Raw genomic sequence first — 27,269 nt, forward strand, 5'->3', positions numbered from 1 at the left:
TACCTCATGTCCTATCATTCACTGCTTCTTGGCATATTACATTATTGATTTTGTAAAATCGTGATCAAATATACATAATGTAAAAATTTCCATTGAACCCGTGTTAAGTGCACAATTCAGTGACATTAATTACATTTACAGTGTTGCGCAGCCACCACCAGTCTTTCCCAAGGGACTTTTCACCCCCGCTCCCCCAACAGAAACCTCACTACTGTTAGGCATATTATTCCCATTTTACAGACGGGAAAACCAAGGCACAGAAAGGGAAGGAAACTCGTACAAAATTATACAACAAACTTGGGGTGGCGCTGGGGGTTTTGACACGGGTAATTTGGGTCCAGGGCTTGTGTTCCTCATCCCCGCTGGGTATCCAATTATGGCTAAGGTGCCCCGGGAGCCCATAGGTGCCCACGCTTTCTCCAGTTCTCATGGGAGGTCTGCAAGATAGTGATTACTGTCCCTGTTTTACAGCTGAAGAAACTGAGGCACGAGGAATTTGCCTAAGCACAACCAGAGGGCACCGCGGGCAGATGTGGAACGAGGGTCTCCCGACCTCAGGGCTCGCTCTTCCCACCTCCAGGCACACCTTTCCCAGGGTCTTGTGGCTTTCCCGCAGCTCTGCCTGCCGCCCAGCACACATTCGGGGCACCCAGGCCGGCTGGGCCGCCCTTCCGGACGGCAGTTGGGAGGGCACCTGGCAGCTCCCGGGAGGGCTCAGCGCGCCCTGCAGATAGAGGACAATTCGGGTCGGGGCGAGGAGGGTTCGTTCCAAAGGCAGGGCCCGGGTTCCCGTGCTGGGTGGTGAGAGTCCGCAGGGGAAGGCATGGGGGAAGCGGCATTGCAGGGAGCGGAAGGGTGCAGGCCCTCGCTCGGTGCCCCCCGTAGATAGGGGGTCCTTAAGGGCGCCCGCCCCGTCCGGGTCCTTAAGGGCGCCCCTCCCCCCCGCCCGGGGTCCGGGGGGGTGAGGCCGCCGCGGGAGGCCGCCTGAAGCACATCCGAGTCGAGTCGGATCAGCCGGGTTGGAGCTTTGCACAAGCTGCGAGGGTGGGGTGGGGTTTGGGGCGCCTGGAGGTGGGTGGGGCGGTGGAAAGACAAGAAACTTCCTATCCGCCCAGGAATGCTGACAGGCTTCATCTAAACGCGTCTTGAGCAACGGAGCGGACGTCGACAACTTGGGGTGACTTCGGCCGCCGCAGGGGGCGCGGGGAGGCGGGAACGGGGCGGACCCGGGGGCGGGGCCGGGGCGGGGGTCCGGGACCCGCAGGTGAGGCGGACCCGCAGGCGCCGGGGCGGGGGCGGGGCCTAGGGGCGAGGGGTGGGCCCTGGCGGGGCGGGGGGCGTGGCCTGGGCGCGAGGGGGCGTGGCCTGGCGGAGCCCCGCCCCGGACCGCCCCGGGGCCGCAGCGCCTCCTCCCCCCGCGGTGGATCTGGGGCGGCGGCGCCACCCGACCCCGCGGCCGCGCGGGAGACGCGACGACCTGTTTTTCTGACCGAGCGGGAAGCGCCGGCGCAGGTGGTCCCAGTGCGTGTTCCTCTTTGCCTCTGATGTCTGGAAGGGGAATTCAGCCGCGAGGGCTCCTGTCTGCAGCCCTGACCCCAACTTCCTCAATCCGCCTCCCGCGGGCCGCGCCCCCCGCCCCCTCCCGCCCCCTCCCGCCCCGCGCTCGGCCGCCCCTGTGCCCGGGGCGCCCGCGGCCCTCCGGCCGGCCTGGGCGGGGGTCCCCCTGCACCCTGCGGGCCACCCGGGTCCCTCCCCGGAGATAGCGCAGCGCGAGTCCCGTCCTCCCAGCGCCCCGCCCCCCAGGACCGGGCCCCGGGGCTCCTCCCAGGCAGGAGCTGCCTACCCCGAGCCGGGCGGCGGGGCGGCAGGGCGGCGCAGCTCAGGTGTGCCCCTGTCCTCCGGCAATCCTGTTCCCGCGCGGCGGGAGGCCTCAGGTGGGGGAAGCAGCAGGCACCTGCTGAGGAAGGGCGCTGCCCTGCAGATGTGGGTGGGGGTGGGTGCTTGCTGCGACCCTGGGGCGGCCTGGACCCCGCCTTCCCCCTGCCCTCCTGGGTGACCTACTGCCTGCCCTCTGGACCGAGCAGGTGGTCACCGCTGGCACCTGTGGTTGGGTCGGTGCCCTGGGTCCCCCGGTGGCAGGGAACAGCTTCCTTGGCTTCTTCCACCTCCCTGGGAAATGGCCTCAATTTTCTGGAAAAGGGCAGGAGGATCAGGTTCTCGGAACATTCCCGCTTCTCCTCCGCACAGTTGCCTGTGGAGGCCGGGGCCCTGTGGTGGGCACTGGCCGAGGCCAGCGCTTCCGTAATCCCAGCCCCGGAGCCCGGCCCTGGTCAGCCCCTGCGGGGTGCTCCTTGCAGTGCTCCTTGCAGCGGCTCCGGTGGCCCTGCCTGCCCTCTCCTGCCTGTCCTCTGCCTCCTGGACCCCGGCCCCCACTCAGAGGCAGGTCAGGAGGGCGGTGAGGGCCCTGGGGGCCTCCCCAGGCTGTCATGCTGTCAGTGGTGTCCCTGGGCTGCTCGGTCCCGGGACCCAGCTCCCTTGGGTGCCCTGGGGCGGATTGGCCGCCTGCCACCCCTCTTCCTCCCTTCTGCGGCTGTGCCTTTTCTCTATGTGGCCTCCCTGGCCAAGCCGTGACCAGCAGGGAAGGACTGGAGGTGAGGGCAGGAGGCGACTGGGGCCTTGCCACTTCTGGGCAGTGGCTTCCCGGGCCCCAGGAACGTGTGACCAAGGAGGCTGAGTGGCTGTGGATTCATTTGGTGTCAGGAAAAGCAGACGCCCTGTCTCTTTTCTGGACGCAGCAGTCCCTCGGTTCCCCCTTCCCTCCAGCAGTGCCCCCGGGCTGTGGTGCTCTTCATGCGTCTCCGTCTCCGCGGGTTGTCCTGGGTCTGGATGGCCACCGGGGGTCTCATGGAGCCCTGGGTTGGAAGGCAGCTCAGGGGCCACAGTACCCTTCCCCCGAGCCCTTTGTGCAAACACTGTCCCGGGAGGGGGTGTCCATGGCTCCCTCGTGATTCCCCAGGAAGACTGGGGCCCTGTCTCTGCATCTGGCTGCTCTGGGGTTGCACCGACGTCTGTCACACGATGGCATGGTGCTCACGGGCTGGGTGTGCGTTGTCTGACATTGTACCTCGCACGGGGCCTGGTGCCCGGGGCCACACGGACCAGACACTCAGCAAACAGGTGTCCCTTCCTCTGCCTGCTGCCCCCCAGCCTCTCGCCGGCCTGGGCCCTGGGCGTTGACTGGGCTTCCGTCGTCCCGCCTGTGTGCTTTAAGGAACGCTCAGTCCACCCGTGGGCCCGTGTGCTTGAAGCGCCGGCGGGTTGCCCGAGGGTCTCCCACAGACCCCTCTCACATGCTCTCCTACCCCTTACCCCCACTTTCAGATCACAAGGGGCTGCCCCAGCTCCCCACGTGCACACAGAGGTGCTGCAATTTCTAGAAGAATCCTGGGGCCCAAGGAACCTGCCCATGACCCCACTGGCTGTTTCCTGGCTTCCCTGGGCCCTTCTCTCCACAGGCATAGCTCCTGGGAACCCCTGCTCTTCCCCATCAGAGGGGAAGCCCTCCCCCCCACCTCAGTGACCCCAGGACAGCTTTGTTCCCTCTGCCTCAGCAGCTCTTCCCACCTCCAGTGGGGTCAGCAGATTCTCCTTCGCTGGTTGGGCCCTGGGCTCCAGGCCACATGATCTGAAGCCCCAGCGCAGCTACCCAAGTATCTGTTCTGTTGCGACCTGCGACCTTGTTCTCTTAAGACAAGGCCTGAAGGTTTTTCTCATTTGCCCCAGAGTTACCTAAAGGGCTGCGGGGCGGTGGGCAGCCCCCCCACCCGGAGGGGCAGGGCGCAATCAGTCATCGCTTCCTCAAGGGAGCGAGTGTCATGAAAAATTTCTGATTTTCACATGGTCACAAAACAAAATGAAACCATAATTGCTTCATACCAGATACCACTGATCTTGCGGACGATTATCTTCTATTGCATGAAAAATATTTGACAGCGCCTCCAGGGGTAAAACTAGAGCATGTGCTGGGGGGGGGGGGCACCGATGGGTGCCCGCTGTCACGGGATGGGCCAGATCGCGTGCCTACCCTTTCCCCCACCTACCCCGTTCCCTCCACGCTGAGACACACTGGAAGTCACAACTGTTGTTTCTCGTGCTCACTTCAGCAGCACATAGACTAAAATTGGAGTGATACAGAGAAGATCCGCGTGGCCCCAGCACAAGGCTGACACGCAGATTCACCAAGCGTTCCATATTAAAATAAATAAATAAATAAATAAAGTCACAACTGTTTTTTTCTTTAAAGTCTGTTGAGAAGGTTCAGAGTTTTGCCTTCCAAGCATGGATGCTCGATTCAGTTTCCTCTAAATTCGTTCGTTAGATAAATTCCTTAAACCTACTCCATGCCAGGCACCATGCACCATGCACGGTGGTCCGTGAGGACCCAACAGTGAACAGGACAGACCTGTTCTTTGCTCTGACCCTGTTTGACATCAGTTCAGACCCCAAATCTGCCATTTACCGTGTACCCACGCGTAGATCGTTTAATCTTTCGGAGCTTTGGTGCTTTTATCTATCAAGTGAGGTTGGGAATTCCTGCCTCACTGCATTTGCCTGGCGTATAGTAGGTGCTCAATAAATGGCTAGTCTTGTTCCGGGCTCTCGGGTGTCCTCTTTCTTCTCACGTGGAAATTGCCTGGGAAGCTACTGAACTGTTGGCTCTGGAGTCAGCTGGCTGCCTGAGTTTTCGAGGCCCTTGGAAGGATTCGGGGGAGTTGGCCCACTGGCTCCGGGTCCGTGCCAGGCCGTGGGCCCTGCTGAGTGACCCAGACTTGGAGCCGTCGCTATGTCCTGTTCTAATTTCTGTTTCTCGGTGTGCTTTGTAATTGGGCCACTCTTTCAGTCGGCTAGAGCAGTTAACGACCTTGAGAAATGATCCCAGCCCTGAATATAGAATCCTGCTCTTTTGAAGTCACCCACTTTCTTTGTGGGTCTAAACGTGTTTGTATTTTCCCTCGTGGGCATGCCTTCCCTTCCGCTTTGATGCCGCCCCGGTAACAACAGGGCTCGGAATTATTAATTCCTACTGCGCAGTGAGGTGCAGTTTTATTACACAGAAAGGGGGAAAATATAATTGCTGTCTCGAGTAATCATTTTCTGAAGGCTGCGAGCATAACCTTTCATTAATATTTCATTTGCGGCCGGGGCGGGTAACTGGAATAGGCCTAAAAATATTGTTGTTCCCCGTGCATGGAGAGATCACGCGCTGGGGGCCGCGGAGCCAGTGTGGGCTCTTCAGTTGTTCGCAGTTATTTCTAAAATTAAAAATGTTTAACCCATTAGCCTGTCAGAAAGTGGAGGAGAGGCTTCCAGAGACACAGCTCTCGCTGAATGGGGTGAAGGTGCAAGTCCCAGACAGAAGCCATCTCAGCCCCTCCCCTGGGGGAGCCATGCCGCCTGCCCCTGCAGTGGATTTGGGGCACGGGGTCTGGGGGCGCCAGTGGCTTGCTGGTCAGAGCTGAGCTCTCGGGTCATGTGTGATGGGTGCTGTTTGGCCGGCCGTTTGCAGGTTGCTGGCTGTGAGGATGTGGTGGGAAGTGCCGTGGTCTTTGGTGTGGAGTGAGGCCCTTGAAGTGTTCGAAGTGTCTCCAGGGAGAGGGCCAAAGGTTAATCCCGGATTTCTGGACTGAGACCCCTGGAGAACGTGCGTGCTCTTGGGGTAGGGGGTAGGGGGCAGGTCGAGGGTGTGCAGGATCATTGTAGAGCCTTTGGTGACTTCCAGCCATTCTGGATTCTGGGCAGCTTCCTTCCCAGTCCTGCGGAGTCCGGCTGGTTGGGGACACAGGTCTGGCTCCCAGGGGGTGACTAAAGGCCCCGCTTTTCAAATCCTCACGCTCTTTCACAGACATGAGCTCATCTGACCGTGAGAACAGCCCCCTGAGAACAGCCCCCGGACACCTGCAGGAACGTGGTGACATCAGCCTTTACCCCACTGGCTGGTCAGCTTGACCCCATGGGATCCCCTGACAACCCCGGAGGAGAGAGGTGCTCCCTTACAGAGGAGGAAGCTGGGCCTTTCGGCTACAGGTATTGATTCCCAGGGTCACCTGGCCATAGGTGAGCTGGGATTAGTCTGCGGCCCGGCTCGGTGTAGATGCCCATGGATCCTGGCAGGGCCATTGGGCTGCTGAGCATTCGGGGACTGCAGTGGGCTGATGGGTGGCCTGCCGCCTTGTGCCCTCTTGCCTGCCAGGCCTCCTTTCCTGTCTGTATATGTGCGGGAGTCCTGATTCCTGACTCACGCGTGTCCACGTGAAGGGGAAGATCACAGAACTGTATAAGCACCATTGGGATTTTTAAGAACACCCTTGGGCAACCCCAGAGTGGCTTGTTTCTGTGTTCTTGGGCTCACCGTATTTTCCTGGAAAAATAAATTCAAACAAACAAACACGGGGCTGTAGGTTCATGGCCATATATCGCTAGTGACAAAGGAGGGTTGTCCTAATTATTAATCATCTCGGGACTTCTAGACATGCTCACATTTGTGCCCAGAGATGCAGCATTGTTAGGGGGTCCTCTGTCTCTGGGAGGAAGGCCATGGGATTAGTAAGCCTTGAGACGGCGTTGGCAACCTTCGGGGAGGCTGGAGGGGAAGGAAGACTTTGAGGAGCAGCCATGAGAGTCAGTGTTTCTTTTTCTCTGGACCCAGAGCAGGGAGGAAGGTGGCAGGACAGACGCTGATGACGGCCCCTGGGTGCCCGGCGTTCTCTGTTGATCTTGTTGACCTGCTGGCTGGGCACCCCGTTCTACACATGAGGAGACGGAAGCCCTAGAGACCCATCAACGGCCAGGTGCCAGGTGAGTGCACAGGGCAGGATTTGAGGCCGGGCCCTGTCCTCGCCAGCCCAGGGAGAGCCGCCCCAGCAGAACAGAGTGGTGGCTCCGGCCTCTCCTCCCGCCGGACGCTTCCACCTTCCCCCTTTGCTCCTTGCCTCTGTGCCTCTGCTCCCGCCAGATCCAAACCCGCTAGTAAAACCACTTCTAAAGAGGTTTAAACAGTGAGTGCATGTTGCTTACAAAAAGCTTGAGTTGCCTTCCCTGATCCCGTGCCCCGGGAGTGACCACGACTAACCACCCGGTGTGTGGAGTGCCAGACTTTGTTTCTAGGCACATGGGAACCTTTAAAGATCGATGTAGATGTGTTACTAAAAGCCAGCGATTGGAAGAACCTGCAGCGAAATAGCCTGAGTAGGGATCCACTTAGATCTGTGATCCAGCCGCCGATAGAATTATCATTGGTCTGTTAGCAAAAGAAGCGTCCGTGTCCAGCCCCGGGAGCTGCTTACTACATCTCATTGAATACAGAAAGTGAAGGACAAATTGCATGCATCGTGTATGTGGACACACTCCATTTCCGTGGCTATTCGCTTGGATGCACGTCTGGCACCGGCAGGCCCTGCAGACGCAGCCCAGAATCCCCTGTGTGGCTTTTCGGTGGTGGCCTGGCCTGCATGTCCCTGGCCTTAGCTGCCTGTGACATTGGGACGCCTCCGGAGAGCCATGGCCACCCCAGAGGAAGTTACTGGTGGCCAAGTGCAGGGGAAGTCCTGCAGTAAGTGCTCCGGCCGGGCTGGGGGAGGGGCTGAGGCAGGGGGACACCGTGAGGACCCCAGACTTGACTGAAGCCTTTCTGGGGGGCAGTGCCTCAGAACTCTGATGATTGCACCGAGTCACTTGGTCTCTGCACAGACAGAAATGCAGGCCCAGAGAGGGAAAGCGATGTGTCCGAGGTCGCACAGCAGGTCGCGGTGGGGCTGAGCAGGCTCCCCACCGGCACTCTGGGTGTGACTGGAGCCTGTGCTGGGTGGGGGCGGACTGGGGCTGCAGCGGCCTTCCCAGGGCCCTGTTTTCTCCTTGGGTAAGCTGGGTGGCAGTGCCCAGGTCTGTGTCCAGCCCCACTCATCTCTCCTTCCCCTCTTCCTTCCCCTCCTTCTGCCTGCCACACCCTCCACTTGGCCTACGTACCCCCCTTGCCAGAGCTGAGGGACTTGGAGCAACTTGGTGAAAACCCTGCGTGAGGATCTGGTTTGATGCATTCTCCTTGGAAGCCTTGGACGTTCCTGGTGTGTGCTGTGTGCACGTGTGTGCATCCACGTGTGGTGTGTGTGGTGCGTGTGCATGGGTGGTGCATGTGCTGTGTGCATTTGTGTGTGTACATGTATGTGTACAGGTACAGTGTGGGTGGTGTGTACCTGTGTGTGCATGTGGTGCACACATGAGTGTGGGTGGTGCATTGTGTGAGTGTGGACATATATATGTGCATGTATGGTGTGGTTGGTGCGTGCCTGTGTGGTGTGTGTGTGCAATTATGTAAGTAAGCACATATATGTGTGCACGTATAGCGTGGGTGGTACATGCCAGTGTGTGATGTTTGTGTGCATACATGCACTTGTGTGAGTGTGTGCATATATGTGTGCACATATGGCGTGGGGGTGGCACATGCCTGTGTGTGGTGTGTGTGGTGCACGCATGCATGTAGTGTGTGAGCATTGGTGTGAGTGTGCACATATGTGGGAGCATGTATGGCCTGGGTGGTGCATGCCTGTGTGTGGTGTGTGTGTGGTGCACGCACGGGTGTGGTATGCGTGCTGTGAGCGTTGGTGTGAGTGTGCATACGGGTGCTGTGTGTTGGATCAGACCAAGGGAGATTCCTGGCCACGCAGGTGTTTGGGGTGACCCGGGAGCAGGGGCAGCGGGGCTGCACGAACCCCGAACCCCGCTCTGCAGGCTGCCGGCGGGAGGCGTGTCTCAGCCCAGCGGCTCGCCCCCAGCAGAGCCGGGCCGGGTGGAGGGAGGCGAGCTCTCAGAAATAGTAAACCACTGTTTTCTTGCCGGCTGTTTGCCCTCATTAATTCAGGTAGCAATTACCCATTCTGAATATTTGGCGACTAATTAGTTTTCCCTGTGGAGAAGGCAGAGCGAGGACGGTTTGGCTCCGACCCGATCCGCTTTCTCCGGTTCCCGAGGAGGGGGCGCGGGGGCCGGAGGAGGAGGCAGAGGCAGAGGGCGAGGGAAACCTGCCCGATGCCGGGGATGTGCCTGGGATGCCCCTTCCGCCCGGGCCTTCGCTGCGAGTCTCGAGCACGATAAAAATAACCCACCCGATTTTGGTTTTGCTGTCGCTTTCATGTTGTCTGGCCCGTTTCCCCTGTGGGTGCCGCTCCTGGCAGTTTGCCTGACGACGCAGGGCTGGTGTCGGAGCAAAAGTTCGAGGCTGCTCGCTGGGCTGCTGTCACCCCCTTTGGAGGTCGTGGCCTCTGAATCCGCCAGGCGACCAGGGACCCTGAGTGCAGGGACAGGGAGAGTCTTGGAGGGGGGGTGGCAGGCCGGGGGGGCACAGTTCGGGGGGGACAGGTTGGAGAGGCAGCCAGGGGTCCTGTGTGCCTGCGCTCGCCGTGAGTGGACTTGGGGAGTGGTGAGTGGTTCTTGACCCTGAAGCCCATTTATCCACCTCCGGCCTTGATCTGCCTTTTGGGACCTTGAGCCTTGTGCTCCTGGGGGAGTGGCCGTCAGGGCCTCAGGCCCGTTGCTGTTCCTTGGGGCACCTCTTGGAAGGGGGTCCAGGAGACGGGGGGGGGGCTTTGTCACTCAAGTCTGAGCAGCCTGTGGAACTGGGGCACCTGTGGGGCATGAGTCTGTTTTGGGGGGAGTGGTAAATAGGTAAGTCAAACAAATATGGCCATACCTTTTCGGGGGACTGGGGGCAGTGGGGCCCAGGCCCGGATACAGTGGGGCTGGACACCGATCTGGGGCACTGCCGCCCAGCTTACCAGAGCGGGGCAGTCGGGGGGCGTCCTCTGAACCCCTTGCGTGCTTGCTGCCCGCAGGGACACACACGGAGCCACGAGATCCCGCCTCTGCCCAGCGCCCTTGTGGTGTGTGTCCCTGCAGGGCGCTCTCCCTCCGCCTCTCATTTCAAATAAAAATTTCTGACTGGGGTTGGAGGGCCTCCTGGCCACCTTCCTCCTGCAGCTGTGTTGGGGGGCCTGGTCTTGGCTCGGCCCGCCTGCCACTGGACTTCCTCGTCCCCTGCGGCCACCTCGGGCGGGCATCGCGCGGGCCGACTGCACCCCACACCCGCACAGCTGCTGAGGGCTTCTCCAGCTTTACCGGCCCTGACCGCGCTGCACGTGCCTGTCTGTCTGTCTGACACAGCTGGGCCAGCCCTGCTGATGCAGGAATTTGGCTCGCTCGCTCGTGCTCTTGCACTGCTGCCCCACAACTCACTGTAGCTCGAGGCCACGGACCTGGTCTTCTGGTGTCTGGGGTTTCCCCGGAGCGCCAAGGCTCGCGCTCTGTGCTGGGGGGTGGCCAGTGCCCGGCGACATATTCGGGCTGGTTTCCCCAAACTGTGGTTCCTGTTCAGAGAGGCTCAGGGAAGGTGCCAGGGCCTTGGAGTCGGGCCCGGGTCCAGTCCCGGTTCTTCCAGTTAGATGTGACCTTGGGCAGCTTACGTAATCGGTGTGAGCACCACTTCCCTCAGGATGCCTGTGTCTTTGGTGTGTGCTGCCTGCACAGTTGGTGTCAGAAGGAGCCAGACACACAGGGGGCCCGGGGGGTGGCCACCCTGGCACAGCTCCGTGCAGCCTGGACAAGTGGCCTTGGGGTCTTCCTTTGACTCCCCAGGAGCCTATGGGGACAGGGCATTGCTCCCGCCTCCCTGGAGCCAAGAGGGATCCCCCAGGCTGGAGTGGGAGTGCCCTGTGGGAAGAGACCCCCTTTCAGCTGAGGTCAGGGTCACTCCAGCTGGGCTCCGGGTGACCCGAGGGGGCAGCATTCCAATAAGCTCCCGCACTCACCGAATTTCTAGGCCAGGACTTGAGGCGGCTTTGGGACCCGGCCCAGCTGCCCTGATGGCTCCAGATGGGTTTCCTCTGTGGTGTGAAGCTTCATACACAATCCCTTCAGCTGTCTTGGGAAATGCAAAAACACCAGGTGCAGGGCTGTGGGCTCGAGTTTCCATTTACATTACCTGAGGCTTTTCTGTCCAGCCCACCCCCTACTCGGCCCCCCTCTTGCAGCCAGGTCATCACTGTGCCCAGATCACAACCATCTGAGGAATGTTCCAGCCAGCTCGGCGGGCTGCTCACTGCGGGCCGATGCGTCTTCCGCGGGGACCTTTGACCCCAGAAGGCCGGGCGATACGGCAGCTTTGCAGGCAGGGCACTGGGGTCCAGATCCCTCTCATTACCTGGGTGGCCTTGGGACAGTCCTCTGAGCACAGAGACTGCCTGTCATGCTTCCTTGGAGGTGGGTGAGGATGAGGTAAGCTGAGGAACACAGCGGGTCTGGCACCGTGCTTGCTAAGTGACAGCTGATTGTAAGAACAGCAGGCGCCCCTGGCAGGCGTCCTCCCCCCTGCTCCACGGAGCGCTTGCACGTATCACCTTATCTAAATGGCGCAGCAGTCTTACGGCGGAGAAAGCGTGATGACCCCATTTTACTGATGGGGAAACTGAGGCACAAAAGAGTGAAGTAACGAGCCCAAGGTCACAGAGCTGGCGAGAGGCAGAAGCCCGTATCTGTACCCAGCAGTCGGACTCCACGGCCTGTGCTGTCCCATTTCTCACTCTGTGCGGGATGTCACCCCCCTTGCAGGCTGCTGAGGGTCCACGCCATGGCCCAGGGCTCTCAGCAGCTCCTGTCTCGTGAAGTCCCCTGTGGGTGGTAGGCGGCTGGCATGACCTGCCCCAGGACCCCTGGGTAGCTGGAGCCCCTCGGCAGCCCGGGAAGGCCAGCTCCAGATCCTGCTGCCCCGTCTGCCGACGGGCTGGCGCCAGAGCGAGTGTGGGCTCACAGCCAGGTGAAGCTGCTGCGCTTCCAGCTCTGACGTTTATAACTGGGGACCTTGCTTTTGTCACTGGTAGGAGTAAGGCAAAGTGTGGCTTCTATTATGATGGATGCTATTCTTGAAAAACTTTTTAAAGACTTTGTTTTAGAGCAGTTTTAGGTTCACAGTAAAATTAGGAAGAAGGTACAGAAACTTCCCCCATATGTCCTGCCCCCATGCACATACGGCCTCCCCCACTGGAGTGGGACGTTCCTTAAACAGTTGACGGACTGACAGTGACGCACGGCGAGCATTATCAGCCAGAGTCCACGGTCGGCGTCGAGGTCTGCTCTTAGGGTTGTACGTCCCGTGGGCTTGGACAAAGGCATAAGGGCGTGTGTCCTCCATTGTCAGGCCCCCCGGAGTAGCTTCCCGGCCCTAGAAGCCCTCTGTGCCTATTCATCCCTCCCCTCTCCCCGCAACCCCCGGAACCATGGGTCTTCTCACTGAATCCAGTTTCACCGTTTCCAGAATGTCACGTAGTTGGAATCTTGCAGCGCGTGGTCTTGCCAGATTGGATTAGTTCACCTAGAGATGCGCATTTAAGGTTTCTCCAAGTCTTCTCACCGCTTATGGCTCATTTCTTTTTTTTGTTCTTTTTTATTTTTTTATTTATTTTTATTTCTATTTTTATTTTTATTTTTTGGCTCATTTCCTTTTAGTGCTACTACTCCATTGTCTGGGTGGTTCACAGGTGATTACCTGCTCACCCGCTGAAGGACAGCTTGGGTGCTTCTGCACCTGGGCAATTAGGAATAAAGCTGCTCTACGCATCCGTGTGCAGGTTTTCGTGTGGATGCAAGTCCTCAACTCCTTCGGGAGCGTGACTGCTGGATCCTACGGTCACAGCGTGTTTAGTTTTGTAAGGAATCACCCAGTTGTCTTCCAAAGTGGCCGCACCACTCTGCATTCCCGCCCGTGGTGAGCGAGCGTCCCTGCGGCTCCCCATCCTCGCCGACACTTGGCGTTGTCAACGCTCTGGGTTTGGGCCACGCTCGGACGTGTGTGGGGGGATCTCATCGTGGCTTTACTGGGTGTCTGCTTTCAGTTTTAGCCTCACCTAGATCCCCCTGCTGTGTCTTTCTCGGGTTTGTTTGTTCAACAAACCTCAACAAACCTTTCTGGAGGAACCTGTCCTTCTAAGTATGGGGGTTAATGAGCATGACTCAGTGCTTGCTCAGAAGCTGCGCTTGTGTGCATGCGTGTTACACGTGTGATCTGTAATTAAAGGATGTAGGAGGGAAATGGCTTCGAAAAAGGACTCTGGCAGAGGTACCAGGAGACGCTGGGGGCACACATCCCTGTGGCATTTGGCTGCTCCTCGAGGGGCCAGGCAGGTACCCTTCCTGCCTGTTCTCGCTTGTTCTCGGCCCAGTAAAGGGCCCAAGCCAGGGTGGACACTCGGGAAATGTTCGTTGTATGAACAAGAGGGGATCAAAGAAGGGTTCCCAGAGGATGTGGCATTTAAGCCGAGGCTTAGTTCTTGTGTGATGAGGGAGGGAAGACGGGGAATGCCAGGCGCCGGGTTCAGAGACATGGAAATGCACACAGCTTGCAAACTGGAATCAAGCAAGAAGTCCGGTTGGGCTTTGTTTTGTCACAGGCTGTGTGTTTGGGGCAAGCGAGTTCCTGGAGGGAAGTAATAAAGATCCATCTGTTTGTTCAATAAACATTTACTTGCCATCTACCCTGTCTGAGGCTCAGTGAAGGCTAACATGAGGCTGGTGGGGGAGCCAGTCAGGCCCCCATGATGTCCTGGGTGCCGGGGTGGGACTCTGCAAGGATGGGGTGGAGGGGAGGGCATGAGGCCAGGGTCAGAAGACAGGGTGCCCTGCGGCTGTGGCTTCACCGAGGAGCAGGTATCAGAGAGGGAGGGGCAGGCGGAGCCAGGAAGCTGCTAACGCTCGGGTCTGGGGATGCAGGAGCCTTGGTGTGGGTGCCCTGGGAGGGCCCTGGTCACGGAGGGCGTGGGATGTTTTCACGGCAGCGCTACTCGTGTTGCACGAGCTGGGAGTCGCCTGGTAAAAGTGCAGATCCCTGGCTTCATCCTCAGTGGAGAACGCAGAGATGGCGACTCCGCGGGGCCCAGGAATGTGCATTTTCATTTCGTGGGTGCGTCTTTGCCACCCCAGCAAATCCAGATGCTGCTGGCCCTTCGACGTAGCAGAGCTGCCTCTCCCTGGGCCCGGGAGCCTCGGGAGCTGGAAACCCGCTCAGGTCCCTAACCTTGCTGCTTCTGCGGGAGCCCGTTCTCGGCCGGCCCTGGGCAGACAGGGTCCCGGGGCGGGGGCGGGGGCAGGGGGCACACGGGCAAGGACGTCCCCTCGGGGCCTCACCTCCCTCCTTGCTCCTGTGACCTCGCGGCAGCTCATCGTTCCTTTGTCTCCCTCTGTGTTCGAGAAGCACCTTCGATGGCCTGGGAGGTGTGAAGCAGATGAACGTGACACGCATTAGTGGGAGAGACAGGCGGGCCCACGAAGGAGGGGATGAGGCGAGTGAAGAGCAAGGACACTCAGGTACCGGGGCTGTTGCTTCAGCCTGTTTGGTTCCGGGCGGGGCTTCTGGCTGCACCGTGGGCCTGCGGAGGATCAGCGTCTAAGCGGCCGGTGCCCCTTTGGCTGCCAAGAGCCTCCCATCTCTGTGGGAGCTAAAGCCACCGACTCCGCACCCGATTTCTTTAATGAAATGCTGGGCTTCCTAGCAGGCGTGCGCTGTCGGGCGAGGTGTGTGGGTGCACAGCCCGCATCGTGGGGGGGCTGTGCCGGTGAATGCGGGGTCCCATGGGTGCTGGCTAAGCCGGCCCTGCGTGCAGCAGGTGGAGGCCGGGCCAGGCCTCGGTCAGCAGGAGGCGGCCTCCCCACCCTCGGGGGCCTCCCGGGGGCCAAGGGGGACGGTGCGGCCCGTCTTTAGGGCGTTGGGTAGGAGGGGAAACAACCGTGGTTACGTGCTTCCTGCTCCTCCGGGGAGAGGGTTGGAGAAGCCTGAAAAGCCCCGGCCTCCGGTCGGAGTGATCTCCAGCGGGGGTCTGTCCCCGCGCCCAGCCTGGTCTGCGATGCTGGTGGCGGAGAAGGCTGGCGGGTGGAAGCACCGCCCGCGGAGAAGGTACAGCGCACAGCGGGCAGCGGACCCCGCTCCCCTCCAGGGAGGGCGGGTCCACGCGGGCTTGTTATCTGCCCCAACCCCGGGGTTCTGACGTCTGTGCTCATTTTTTGATTCTGGAATAGGGTGGTTGCTTCTCTTCTCCCCAGGGACCTTTCCTTTCTCCCCGTCTTGACCTTCTCAGGAACACCGGTCAGATGCAGCGTCTGCTCCATGCGTGTGTGGCCGCGACTTCCTCTAAATAGTAATTATTAAGCAAAACCGAAGGGACGTCTTCTGTGGGGATATTTGCCACCCGAACAATAATCCACTGAGGTTGTAAAGCGCTCTGTGCCCAGGTCCTTAGATCGCTCCTAGCACGATGGGCCCGAGAGCTGGGCCTGGGCCACCGCGGTGGCTTCTCTCCCCGGACACAGTCTTCGGCCTCTTGCCTCTACCCTCCCTCCCTCCCACGACGGTTTTTCCAGCCCATTCATGTTGGTTCCTGCCAGTGTCCGGAGCCCCCGCCCCCCGCCCCCGGCCCTTGGCAGATGGTGGCTGGTGAGGTCCTCTGGTTGGAGGCAGGGGCGTGCACTTGGGTATGTAGCCCAGGGCTCACCATCTGGGTGGTGCGTGTGTGTGGGACCTGCGAGGCTTCTGGAGGCCAGGCAGGAGATGAGGCAGGGCTGAGGGTGGGCCGCTCGTGCCCACAGAAGGGCCCCAGGGCGCGGCGTGTGGCCTCAGGAAGGGTGCAGAAGCCACTTGGCAGTGCCGTATGCTCTCCCTCTTGTCCAGCCCAGGGCTTTGGGCGAGCCGGGTGTCCAGGGGGTGAAGACTGGAGCTGGTTTCCAGGCCTGGAATCTACATGTTGTGTGGGCTGCGAGAAGTGGGGGCCAGTGGGCTTGCTTGGGTGGCAGGAGCCAGGGGTCAGGGGTGAATTGGCAGCAGTCCCAGGGAAGGGTGGTGGGAGCTAGCTCCTCCTCCGTGGGGTTCGTCTGGCCTTACAGCCTCAGGTGGCAGGTGCTTGGAGGGAGGGGTCAGGGGGATCTAGGCTGGGACAAATCTCTCCCCCCTCCCCCCTCCCTCCCTCCTCCCTTTCTTCACTTATCACCTGTGCTGTGTCTCATGCCTTGTGTCATGGGCCCTGGGGAGATGGTGAATGTGGCACGGCCCCGCCCTCAGGTGGTCTCCAGCCTCTGACTGCTTGAGGTAGGAGGGTCTGTAAACACCAGGTAAGGCCAGGCCCTAGAGTTTCCAGCAGCCCACGTGCCTCAGGAAACGAGGAATAGGGGTGTTTCTGTAGCACCTTCCAATGAAGAATGAGAACACAGTTGACGCCTCACAGCGGCGCAGGCTGCAAGGAGAGGCGCACCACGGGTGCTTATGCACGTCCCCTCCTCTGGGTCCTGCCTCAGTCCCAAGGGGGCAGCGCAGTTACTGCCAGCCCTTGGTGGATCAGGACCCAGGATGGGGAGAGGAAGCGACAGCGCCAACCTGCACAGAACCTCCTAGAGGATCTGTAGGAGAGAGGACTCTGGGTGTCAGGGGGCCTTTATTCAGTGCTGTCTGAAGGATGAGCCCCAAGTAGATGGATTCGGTTAACTCTACAAAATCGTCTTCTTTATAGGCCGAAGATGGTCAAATATGGCTTCATAGGACCCGCCTGATGTTCGAAGGGCACGTAAAAAGAACTCATCTTGTATTTTAGAATATACTGGTTGCCTCACTGTGGCCGAGACTGTCCCTCCAAGGACGCCTGTGCCATGGTGATTCTCAAAGTGTAACCCGAGGATCCATTTGGGGGTGGGGGTGGGGGTGGGGGGCAGCCGCTTGACAGTCACTGTCGGAAGGCAAGCCCCTCGTTCCCTGTGTTTAGAGATGTCCTGTGACTTGTTAGTTCACTAGCCACGAGGGTACTCAGCCTCCGTTCCAGCCTGTGTGTTATTCTTTAGTATCTTCTGGGATAAGCAGTGTTTACCGTCTGCTACAAGATATAGTTCCTGCTGGCTCTGTATTAGCCGGGGTTCTTCAGAGAAACAGAACCGATAAGGGGGGTGTGTGCGTCTAACATGTGTATGTCATACATGTATTTCGTATATATGTATATATGTGAGTGGGCAAGCGAGAGATTTTAAGGAACTGGCTCACATGATTAAGAAAACTAGCAAGTCCAAAATCTGCAAGGTGGGCCATCAGCCTGGAGACCCCAAGGAAGAGCTGATGCTGCATTTCAAATCCAAAGGCCCTCTTTGGCCAGTTTCCCTCTGGTCTGGGGGACGGACGTTCGTCTTCGTTCTCCTCAGCCCTTCAACGGATCAGATGAGACCCACCGCCATTAGGGAGGGCAATCTGCTTACTCAAAATCCACCAATTTCAATGTTAATCTCATCTGTAAACATCCCCGTAGGAGCTTCCAGAATAATGTTTGGCCAAATATCTGTGGGCCCAGCCAAATTGATACATGAACAATTTGTCACAGGTCCTAAAGTTACATCTTTCCAATATCCAGAAGTTTCTTGGTTCTGGAAGGCTGATGTAGTCAGTATACGCAAGGTAGGTACTAGACCCCATGGGGCGACAGAAATGCATGAGACTTCATGAGCAAGCCTGAATTCTTTCTACCAGGTAATTACCGGCCATGGGGTAGCCCATCTTGGACAGTACAAGCGTTATGTGATTTATAACATAGATCACATCTCAGAGTCTTCTTTGCTGCAAGCCTTTTTTTTTTTTTTTTTTTTTAAAATCAAGCCCACCCTCCCTCCCTTTTTCCTTCCTTCCTTCCTTTAGTCAATATTTATTGGGCATCTAGCATATCCCAGGCACTAGGCCAGGTGCTGGGGGATCAGGACTGAAGACATTCTACTATCAGGAGTGACTCAGAGGGGCTCCTGGTGTAGAGCCATTCTCCTAAAGCTTACAGCCCAGCCTCGGGAGCCGGGTTTCCTTCCCGTTCTCTAAGGCTTCCGTAGCAACACGAGACCTTAACATGCAGCCTGTGGTCGTCCTGGGTCGTCCTGGGGGCAACACCACATCCTTTTTACAGCACATCTTTCCTTCTAAACAGAGGGGCCTTGTCTATTTTCAAGGACCAGCAGCTTCACTGGGCAGCTGGTGGGAAATGCAGACTCTCAGGCCACTCGCCTACCCAGTGATCCCTGCGTTTGCTATGCATGAAAGTCTCACACCGGCTTCCCTAGTCCTCATTTCCCTCAAGGACACCAGAAAGTTCCACGTAAAATCTGGGAGACTCAAGGGCCTAGCCAGCGGACTGGCCTGCTTGGGAAGGTTTTCACCAGTGCAAGAGGTCGGACTTGATTCGGAAACCGAGCAGGGGAGGCCTCTGGGTGGCCTCTTCTCGGGCTCGGAGAGAGGCAGACCGAGGCTCCCTCCAAGGAGGAGAGCCTGCCTCCCTGCACCTGCGCTGTCCTCTCGGGGGAACTTGGGCAAGATGCTTCACTCCTCCAAGGTAGTTTTCTCGTCTATAAAATGGGGATGATGATAAAAAAAAAAAATTCCTCCTTTCTGAGTTGCTGGGAAAATTTGCAGATCCACAGGGTGTGGATGGTGTGTTGAGATCCACCAGGTGTGGCTGGTGATGTCACCGCTGCAGCAGGCTGCACAGGGTGGGGGGCGGGGGTGGCTGGAGCCCGGCTCCTCATCGCTGAGGGGCGGGGGGGCGCCTGCTGCATAGGTTGGCCCGAGGATTAAGAGGCGCTGCATGCACGACGCCGGGGTGACAGCTGTTGTGTTCATAACAACTGGCTTGTGTAACCGCCCTGCGTGCGACGACGGCAGTACGCGTGACTTCGGGGAGGCCGCGCTACCTGACTCATCCAAGGACAGGTGGGGGCAGGTTGAGGAAGAGGCCACTTTGGGCTGCGGCAGTGCCTTCCAGATTGTTCACGGAGGCACCGTTTATCCCAGGGCACTGCGGCCTAGATTCCTGAGCGGATCTGTAAGAAGCGCAGAAGTTAACATGACATGTTGCTAAGTAGATTTCTTTTAAAAGGTGTTCTCTCTCGGAGGTAATGACAGATGTGAGTGTTGCTATGGTGACAGGCTGTCTGTTTAGAAGCGCGCCGCACAATGGCTCGGACGGCTTGCCTGCAATTCACGGGTGTGGGAGGGAAGCGAGGCCCCTCTTGGGCAATTTCCGCAATTGGAAAGGAGTCTTCTCCTGCCGGGGTCCGGGTTCCAGAGCTGAGTTTGTGTTGTCCCTCGGGTGACGGGGTGAGATGGGGAGGCCGTGGCACGTATTTCAAAGGACAGAATTCTCTGCGCAGCACTCGCACGTCGAAAGTCGGAGGTCTTTTTAAGAGTTGAAGGTGATTAAAAATAATCCCGCCACGAGGAGCAGGGCCCGTAGCAGGGCCACGAGGTTGCCTCAACAGCACGAGGGCCCCCCGAGAGCCTGCGGTGCCCTGGGGGGCCCGTGGAGTGGAGGCTGTGTGCTGAGATGTGCGCATGGGTGAGCCCCGCGCCCTGCGCCCTTGGAGGTCGGGGCCGGCAGGGCTCCAGGCTTCAAGTGCGGTGGGGACGGCTGGGCCCGCGGGGCCGGGGTGAGGCGAGGGCGTGTAGCAGGCTCTTGGAGGTGAGCGGGGCTCCAGCACAGTCCATTCCTACAGCTGCCGATCATTTCATCGTTCGCAAACACACCGCAGTTTATTCGGGGGCCCTGTCTACGAGGCTCACGTAGGCCGCGTCCAGACTGTCCCAGTTAGGAGCAGGGCTGCAGGGACTGTGTGCACTGCTGCCCCTTGACCAGCTGAAGTAGGAGATGGATGAGTGTAGGCAGCGTTGTTTTTGTAAGAAAGGCAGACCGCCTCGTGCCGCGCCTCACTTGGATGTGTCTGGGGTCGTGGGGGCCTGACTACCCCACCCTCTCCTACAAATGGACCTGCAGAGCTTGTCTGCAGGTTCTAGCAGGGGAGCGCAGCTCCCGGTCTACCCTTGACTCCAGAATGGGGAAGGTCATCTTCTCCCCCTCAGCAGCTTTGGGAGGGATGCACCTGAAGCGGTGAGCGGGGCGGGGGACCCAGGCCGGTCGGCGAGGCAGTGGGGTGACAGATGTTGCAGCTGGAGCGCCCCCACACCCCGTTCTAGAGCAGGGTATCCCTGCCTCTCCTCGTCTGCTCGGCCCTGGCCTGCCAGTGCGACACCTTGAGCAGACACGTGTCCTCCTCTTGGCGTTTCACGGCCTTTGTACCTGTTCTTCGATTTCTCTGTATTTCATCTCTTTTGAATGAGAAAGAAAATGTCCTGCTTATGAGAACAGAAGGAACCAAGTCTCAAGGGGGTGCTGCTCATTTCTTGGTGAACCTGGCAATGGCGTCTCATTGCTGTCCAGCGAGGTGTCCGTCGTGGATTTTAACCAGGCCCAGCCGTCAGCCGTCACTGAGATTGTCCCACTAGCTATCTTCTGAGGCGCCAGCTCTGTTGCTCATCCTCTACAGCTTCTGTTCTCTTTTCCCAGCACAGCCCAGTAGGCAGCCATGCTCTCCAGAAGCCAGGCAGGCCTCTCGCTCTTCTTCTCCCGCTGGATCTCCTGGTCACAGATGCGAAGATCCACTGGCGGAGGATGGAGACACTCTCTGAAGCCAGCCGTGCCCCAGGGGTGGGATTTCCTGCCCGATATTCAGGACTCCTGGTGTTGGAAATAAACACATGGCACCTGCGAGGGGCTGCCTTGCACCTTTCCTCTGACAGTTTCTAGCAGGGACAGGGAAGGAGAGGAGATGACCCTCTGTGGGTACCTATGAGGACACGGATCCTGGCCTAGGTAGCCTCACACCTGCTAACAACGGGCTCTGACCTCAGATCGGGACTGCCTGGTCACACCGTACCACAGGCTTGCCAGCTGGCTTGCATGATGGCCAGTCGACTGTATATAATCCCACAGATGAGGACCTAGAGGCACCACCCAGCTACAGCGTGTCACCAAGCGCACAACACGGCTTGGACAGACTTGATTTGGATGACAGCTGTGTGAAAGGCCCCACAGCAGTCTGCATGTCGGCAGTGGGCACATTCTCACCGTCGGGGGCGGGGGCAGGAGTGCTGGCTCTGCAGGCTCAGACGACAAATCCCAAATCCCCTCTCTCTGGGGCAGGCTCCCATTAACCACGCTCACGGCACCGGTGCCTACGCGGTATGTCAGCTTCTTATGTTACAGGGAGAACTCCATCTGTCGAAGGGTCCGGAGAGCTGAGTGCTCTGTTTACCCTCTTCTGTGTGGGGAAATCTACCTGGCGAACTTCTTAATCCAACGGTTGCCTGGTGACTGTGGAATCAGAGCCGGGGAGCAGATCTGAATGCTTAGTGACATTAGGCTTCAGTGCGTTTCTCTCCCCGATCTCTGTTGCGAGGGGCATCTGCCAAGGGGACTGGAGAGTTAAAACCCATTTGTTTATTTATCCATGAAAGACACACAGAGAGAGGCAGAGACACAGGCAGAGGGAGAAGCAGGTTCCCTGTGGGGAGCCCGATGTGGGACTTGACCCCAGGACCCCGGGATCACGACCTCAGCCGAAGGCAGACGCTCAACTACTGAGCCACCCCGGCGCCCCTAGAGACTGTCTTGAGTTTCTCCCTATTTCACTTGTGTTCATGGCTGGTCTGATCTCCAGGCCAATGGGGTCTCCTGTAAAAATTGCCCCAGCTTCTGGGCACAGTGTGGAAAAGGACTCTGGGGTCTCACTGATGTCATGTCTCTCTATTGACAGCTCTTTGTTTTGGGGGGATTGGTTCTTGGCTCCCCTTTTCTTGCCTTTGCTTGTTGTCACCACTCAGCCTATAGGAAGTCCTCCGAAGGGCTTTCATGGGAAGTGTTGCCGTCCTGCTCCTCCCGAGCAGAGCTGGGACCCCAGCATGAGCAGCTGTAAGGGCAGATGCAGGTTTATACGGCTTATACTTTTTAGGCTCCTCTTTAAGATGAAATGCAAAATTTAAAATATAGTATCAGGTACACGAAACGACTACTTATTTAGAAAGGGCCTAGGTTAGTAAGGAGCCTGAAGCTTTCAGCTTTATGAAATGCAAGTTAAGTGGAAACTCTGGAGGAGGGTATGACACAGATGGGGCGGCTTTGAGGCCAGCAGATCCATGATCGGGACGGGATCTTAAAGGTTCTTGTGCCTAAGCTTAAAAGCCTCCATTGATAATATTGACACAAGTAATGCCTGGATTTGCTTTTCCACCTATAAGGGAAGGAAAAACACAGAACCAGTTGTGTTGCTCAACCTGCCTGCTCCTGTAAGTGTTCCCTGCGGACAAGTCGGGGCGCCCCCCCGGGCCTTGTGCATGTCTACAAGAGTTATTTCAAGGGTTACGGGCTCATCTGCGGTATGTCCACCCATGGTTTACGTGGCCAGTCACTTCGTGATAAGCCCGTGGGTTTATTTCAATTGGTTGCTTTTACAAACGGGGTGGCAGTGATGGTCTTTTTATGAACATTTTCTTTACGTGTGGACATATGGGAGTGTTTCCGTGGGGTAGGCGGCTGGAAACGGTGTGCTGGGTGAAAAGGTGTGGGATTGAACGTGTTGGTAGATTCAGTGAATCCCTCTCCAGAAAGATGACCCCGATTTACACCCGTCTGATGGCATAATAGTACTTCTTTCTCTGTAGCCTTCTCAGTGTCTCTTTTTGTCAACACGATGGGTAATAAATGATATTATTGGGATTTTTTTTTGGGATATTATTATTTTTTTTAAAGATTTAATGTATTTATTCATGAGAGACACAGAGAGAGAGGCAGAGACCTAGAGAGAGGGAGAAGCAGGCTCCGTCCAGGGAGCCCGATGCGGGACTCGATCCCAGGACCCCGGGGTCACGCCTTGAGCCGAAGGCAGACACCCAACCACTGAGCTACCCGGGTGTCTCCTGGATACAGTTTTAATATGAATATACATGATTGTTAGTGACTAACTTTTTTTTTTCTTTGACTTGGACTAACCCCAGAATGAATGCCTTTTCCTCGAATGGAGAAAGCCAGAAAATCCCTTTGAACCGGTGTTGAAAACATGTACGGATTCTGGCCATTACCACCTGGCCAGTGCCACCAGGTTCCTTGGGCTGGCTGGGTGACTGCAGTAGTGTCTTCACTGGTCTTCTGTCTCTGGTCTCGGCTATTTCAGTGATGGCCTTCAGATCATCCTGTCATAGCTCCTGTCCTTGAGACCTTCCAAAGCACCTGCCCGCCCATCTCACTCACCCGTGCACAGAAGGTGAAGCCCTTATAATGTCCTGGAAGGTCCCCACGGCCTGGGCACCGTGTCATTCCCTGTCCTCGCTCCGTCGCTAACTCAGTTCCAGGTCCACTGCCCTCTCTGCTCTTCTTCTGGTCAGATGAGCGTCCGCGTAGGGCTTTGGCACAGGCCATCCCTCCATCTGGAAGGTTCTTCCCCCAGATATTCACACAGACAACTACCTCACCTCCTTCTCATCTTTGTTTAAATGTCATTTTCTCAGGAAAGGCTACCCACATTTGAAACTGCCAACTCTTAATCTCTGTAGCTACGTTTCTAGATTTCGGTGGCACTTTTGAACATGTTATATAATTACTTACTATTCTGTTTATTGTTCATTACCTACCTCTTCCAGCTATAATGTCAGATTCTGGAGGAGAAGGCTCTCTCTCTCAATTTATTTTAAATGAGCAAATGAAATACCAAAAACAGTTCACCCATTTCTCCTACTCTATACCCCACACCCCTGGCAACTGCTAATCTGTTCTCTGCTTCGTTGTCTGTGAGCGCAGGGTTTATTTTAATTAATTTTTTTCTAAAATTCCATGTGTAGGGGAGATCATTTATCTTTCTATGTCTGACTTGTTTCACTTAGCATATTGCGCTTGAGGTCCATTCATGTGGCAAACGAGATTTCGTTCTTTTTTATGACTGAGTAATAACCCACTACGTGGACATACCACAGTTTCTTTATCCATTCATCCATCAGTGGACACTTGGGTTGGTTTCCCTGTCTTGGCAATTGTAAACAATGTGGCAAAGAACAGGGGGGTGCATCTTTTCAAGTTAGTTTTTTCATTTTCTTTGGATAAATATTCAGAAATGGAATTGCTGGATCATGCGGCAGTTCTGTTTTTAATTTTTTTGAGGGACTTCCATACCAGTTTCCATATAGCCCATACATATATCTATATTCTCACCAACAGGGTGCCCTTTTCACCGTATCCTTGCCAACGCTTGTTACTTCTAGTCTTTTTCATAATAGTCCCTTGAATAGCTGTGAGGTGATGCCTTGTTGTGTTTTTTTTTTCTTTTTCTTTTTTTAAAGATTTTATTTATTTAGTCATGAGAGATACAGAGAGAGGCAGAGACACAGGCAGAGGGAGAAGCAGGCTCCCTGCAGGGAGTTCGATGTGGGGCTTGACCCCAGGACCCCAGGATCATGACCTGAGCCAAAGGCAGATGCTCAACCGCTGAGCCACCCGGATGCCCGCCTTATGGTGGTTTTGATTTGCATTTCCCTGATGGTGAGTGATGTAGAACATCATTCTGCGTACCTGTTGGCCACCTGTAGGTCTTCTTTGGAAAAACGTCTATTCAGAACTCCTGCCCATTTTTTTTAAATTTTTTTTTTATTTTTATTTTTTCTCCTGCCCATTTTTAATTGGATTTTTCCTTTTCCTTTTGTTTTCTTTTTCTGTTTTTTGCTATTGAGATGCATGAGTTCTTTATTTCAGCTATTAGCCCCTTATCAGATATATGACTTGTACTTTTTTCTCCCATTTCACAGGAAAACAGTGGTAGGCAACGCTGACAAACACCTCTAGTGAAGGAATCTCAGACTGGGCCTAAGGTTACTGGAGCTTGAGGGTCACCAAAGTTCCTTGTGAGAGAAACGTTGGGTAGGACAGGACTCAGGCAGGAGCACACCCGGAGGGCCTCCTGGACAGAATGGGAGCGCTGTGAGGAGCTGCTTGGCTCTGCCTACCTGCCCAGATCCACGTTCATGAGCATGCTGTCCATTTTGGTTCTAGGTGTTATTACTGGTTTTGTAGGTACTTCCTGTTTGAGTCACCTGTGCTGACTCCACTCCTCTAGGGAGTGTCAGGTTAAGGTGGCCAGCAGCCTATCCTCTATCCTCTGCCCCTTTCTCTTGAGGCCTGTTCCCGAGCTCTGTGCCTCGTGGGATGGAGTCTGCTCCTGCTCTGTGGTGGGTCCCCAGCCAAGGGGTCACATCCCTTACGGCTCCTCTGGGAGGAGGCCCTCCCAGGGCAGGGTGGGCTGGTGTGCTGCCTTCTGGGCATGGAGGCTGTGCTCATTGTGGTGGGAGCTTCCACACAGCTTCACGCTCAGCTGCTGGACCAGACCTGGGGGGCACTCCCCAGGTCACCAGACCTGTCACACATGCCCTCGTTGGAAGGTGATGATGGCAGATCACCTGGATCACAAGGTACTGGGCACCCCCACTACCACCATCTTCTCCCTGCCCCCCTCAGGCCTCCAGAAGGGCTCAGGTATCAGGGCCTGTTGCTGGGCCTCTCTCTCTCCTCATTCATGTCACCTCTCACCGATAGGAGGAGGAGAGAACGAGGGGGGCTGCCTGTGGTTGAACTGTTCTAGATTCCTGGACATGCTGGCACCAGAGACAGAGGGCATGTGCTGTCTGGGGGGTGGGAAAGCAGCCAGTTCTGGAGGCTTTCCCACAAAGCACAGGGTCCTGGGATACAGCCTGTCTGCAGAGGTGACAACATGCCTCTAGTGAAACATCATTGTCAAGAGCTCGCTTGATCCTCACAGCAACACCACCAAGCAGGTGTTTTATTATTACTTCATTGCACAGATGAAGAAACTGAGGCACAGAGCAATTGGAAACTTGTTCTACTCACATGGCTAGACAGCGAGAGAGCTGGGATTCCAATGCCAGCAACCTGGCACCAAGGCCCCTGGACACATGTACCTGCCTCACCATCGTTCTCCAACACCTCAGACAGGAAAGAAAAAACAAGGGTGAAAGGAAGCATCATATTGACTAAAATTTTTTTTAAATTTTAAATGATTTTAAAAATATTAAATGAAGGAGAATTAAATGATCAAAATGGTTTCACTGATTTTGATTCCCTGAAAAATTGTAACATTTCTTTTAAGATCATAATTGATTCTCTTGGATACATTAACAGAAATGTTTACGAACACTGTAAGAAGTCTTTTTTTTTTTTCCTAAGTGCAATTGCTCCAGTGGTGTGAATTGAGTTCTGTTCGTGTGGCCAGATGTCATTGGTCACTGGCAAGGCGCTGGGTTTTTTGCCCAGGCTTTCCCTGCAGCCTGGTGTTTATGGGACAACTGACAGACAAACTAGGTTATTCAGACCTGGGAGTTTCACAGACATTTTCTTGAGAATAAGTGAAGTGAGCCTGTTTCTGCAAGAAAAATAATCGACAATATTTGTTGCCAATTGTAAAATTGAAACTGCCCAGTGAAAATTAGAATTTTAGAAAACTTGTGAGACTGATAGCTTCCTGATTCAGACTTTTCTGATGAGGTTAGTGGTTAAGGTAATGCTGTGATTTCTGGATGTTGTCTAATGAGATGTGTCAACATATCATTGGATCTGCGCAGCTCAGTGAATCAGTATTTTCCAAATGACCAATGCACGATGTTGCAAATTCACGAACAGGCAAAAAACAATACTCAAACTGCATGATAGTGGGTTTTAATACAACAGTGTTTGTAAAATTAATTGATACGGTTTCAGACTCTCTATGTTGCAACTAACCTTTAAGAAAGTACCACTCGTTGAGTTTTGGTGTAGTATCAAAGAGGAATAGCCGCAATGATCTGAGAAGCCTATTACAAAGTTGTTCTCCAACTACATATTTGAGGCTGAATTTTCTTCACATCCTTCAAGTAAAACAACAAAGTGCACAGATTGAAAGCAGGAGCAGATGTGAGGATCCAGCTGTCTTCCACTAATTCAGACATTTTGGGAGCCCGGAAAAAGTATAAACGGTTGCCATTCTGTTCACTGTGATTTTTGCTTTGGAAAATACAGTTATTTTTCTTAAAATGTGAAATTCATGCCAATATGTAGTGAATCTGTATTGTGTTTTTTGAAAGAAATTGAAAAATATTCAGAAATTTTCTCAGTTTTAATTTCTAGCGCAGTAAATATCTTCAAATACAACTCACATGAACGCCAGCTCTTAGGGATGCTCACTAATTTTGAGATGTATGCAGTGGTCCGAGACCAAAAAAGTCTGACATAAGGTGTTTCTTAGAAAAGTGAGCCTTAGTTGAGAACAGCTAAGAGATGCCGTCAAGGCTCCTGGTTGGCGAT

At 56.0% G+C, this 27,269-nt stretch overlaps 3 long non-coding RNA genes and 1 other non-coding gene across 10 annotated transcripts in view; 3 read left to right on the forward strand and 1 right to left on the reverse strand.

Moving 5' to 3' along the window:
• Positions 1-1,420: 1,420 nt before the first annotated feature.
• On the forward strand, positions 1,421-9,015 carry LOC144281299 (uncharacterized). 2 transcript variants are annotated; one of them, XR_013349843.1, is made up of 4 exons: positions 1,421-1,521; positions 5,903-6,084; positions 6,707-6,855; positions 7,305-9,015. It is a non-coding gene; the product is annotated as an uncharacterized LOC144281299 (long non-coding RNA). The 2 variants fall into 2 exon arrangements; XR_013349842.1 differs by having other exon boundaries at positions 6,707-9,015.
• On the forward strand, positions 4,151-4,257 carry LOC144281478 (U6 spliceosomal RNA). The gene has a single exon (XR_013349994.1). It is a non-coding gene; the product is annotated as a U6 spliceosomal RNA (small nuclear RNA).
• Positions 9,016-11,563: 2,548 nt separating the features above from the next.
• Positions 11,564-21,236, reverse strand: LOC144281302 (uncharacterized). Of its 2 annotated transcripts, XR_013349872.1 has the most exons (4): positions 21,003-21,236; positions 14,408-14,465; positions 14,224-14,303; positions 11,564-14,088 (listed from the first exon to the last, which is right to left on the reverse strand). It is a non-coding gene; the product is annotated as an uncharacterized LOC144281302 (long non-coding RNA). The 2 variants fall into 2 exon arrangements; XR_013349871.1 differs by lacking the exon at positions 14,408-14,465.
• Positions 14,788-27,269, forward strand: part of LOC144281300 (uncharacterized) — a 264,069-nt gene continuing 251,587 nt past the window's right edge. For all 5 annotated transcript variants that reach the window (XR_013349854.1, XR_013349868.1, XR_013349863.1 and 2 more), the window contains exon 1: positions 14,788-14,989. This is a non-coding gene — a long non-coding RNA (uncharacterized LOC144281300). The remainder of the gene's footprint in view (positions 14,990-27,269) is intronic.

This window comes from Canis aureus, chromosome 12, assembly GCF_053574225.1.
Source record: "Canis aureus isolate CA01 chromosome 12, VMU_Caureus_v.1.0, whole genome shotgun sequence".
Classification (NCBI taxonomy): domain Eukaryota; kingdom Metazoa; phylum Chordata; class Mammalia; order Carnivora; family Canidae; genus Canis; species Canis aureus.